The sequence below is a fragment of the Microplitis mediator genome, chromosome 7 (genome assembly GCF_029852145.1).
Source record: "Microplitis mediator isolate UGA2020A chromosome 7, iyMicMedi2.1, whole genome shotgun sequence".
In the NCBI taxonomy this organism is placed as follows: Eukaryota; Metazoa; Arthropoda; class Insecta; order Hymenoptera; family Braconidae; genus Microplitis; species Microplitis mediator.
In genome coordinates this window covers 556,374-557,938 of record NC_079975.1, presented here as the reverse complement: position 1 = coordinate 557,938, position 1,565 = coordinate 556,374, and the positions used below count along the sequence as shown (strand labels likewise).

The 1,565-nt window shown below is 27.2% G+C and overlaps 1 non-coding gene across 1 annotated transcript; it reads right to left on the bottom strand.

Moving 5' to 3' along the window:
* Window positions 1-763: 763 nt before the first annotated feature.
* Trnap-cgg (transfer RNA proline (anticodon CGG)) lies at window positions 764-835 on the bottom strand. The gene has a single exon. It is a non-coding gene; the product is annotated as a tRNA-Pro (tRNA).
* Window positions 836-1,565: the final 730 nt, after the last annotated feature.

Sequence of the window (1,565 nt, the reverse complement as noted above, 5' to 3'; positions counted from 1 at the left end):
AACTTTATTTTTAAAGGTGTTAAAATCATGTCAACTATTGAATTATGAATTTAAATTACGCTTTTAAATAAATGCCTCGAAATAAAATAAAATTTCTAAATTGTACTTTTTATTAATGAATGTATAATGTAATATTGAACTTTGATTTAAATTTTCGTAGTAAATAATATATTCATAAATCTGGATTTTTAATTTAAAATTTTATATTTTCTCATAAAAATGTAAAACTAAAAAATTATTATATAAAAAAATGTTAAGTATCGATAAATAATATTTAAAAGATGTCTATCAGAAGTGAAACTACGGTTAAATAAGTTGTGATAAGGTTCAAAAATGCGTTGATAACCTATCTGTTTTTAAAATATTCTGTAAAATTAATTAAATAGAAAATGTAACACTAATGAGGCCGCACAAACAATAATCGTGTCACCTATTTTGAAATTTGATTATATCAGTTCTAAGAAGTTATTAATGTTATTGTAAAGAAATATTTACGGAAAAAAGAATATAAATAGAAAAAGACTTCAAGTTTCAAATGAAAATTTTGCGAAAAACATCTCAAGCTGAAAAACTTGCCGTTAAGAATTGTTTGGAAATATAAGTTTATTGGAAACGGTAATTTTTCTAAAATTTTGTCAAATGTTCTCAGTTTTGAATCCGCGATACCGTATCATTATATAAAACTGTAATATTTCTTATCCGTTACTTTGCGTATATATTCATTATCGATAAATGCCTAAATTTTCAAAAAATAAGGTTACATGGGCTCGTCCGGGATTTGAACCCGGGACCTCTCGCACCCGAAGCGAGAATCATACCCCTAGACCAACGAGCCTGGTTAACGCGTCAAAACTTAAATACATATATAACTAATGCTCAAATTTTGATCTCAAATCTCAATAAAATGAGTCAAAACTGGTTTTTTCTTACAAATTTTTCATTTTTTATTGAAAAATCGCATGAAATTTTCATTATTGACGCGAAAAAAATGAATATAGCTACTTTTCAGTCCGTCGACATAAAAGTGCTTACGCGATACGAGTGCCGCCATCTATGGACAAGAACGCTCAACTAAAAACCTTGTGGTCGAGCATTAAAATCTCCTTAAGTCGGCTTATTGATAACAGTTTGGCTTGATATAACTTATACATATTGTTCGTGAATTGTCATTAAAATTGTTTATTTATTCTCAAGATAAAGCGGAAAGACTAATCATAGCTATTGTAAAAAAAAAAAATTATAAACTACTTATAATGAAATCTTTCCACCGAAAAAAAGTTTGAACCCGAGATTTTTTTTAATCCGTATTTTAAGTAGTCCATTTTGGACTTATGTATAAAACTTAATATATTCGGTCAGTAAAAACCGCAATAAAAGACCTTAAGATTGATAATAAACAAAAAAGAACATTAAAAAATAAAATGAAGTTATTTTATGACATGAAAACATTATCGCTAAGTGGGGATGTTTTACTTAAAAGAGCACTTATTACCCAGATTATTCAAAAAGCCATAAAATAATATACCTGCTTTGAATACTAACAGTACAGTCTAGCAAACAATGTC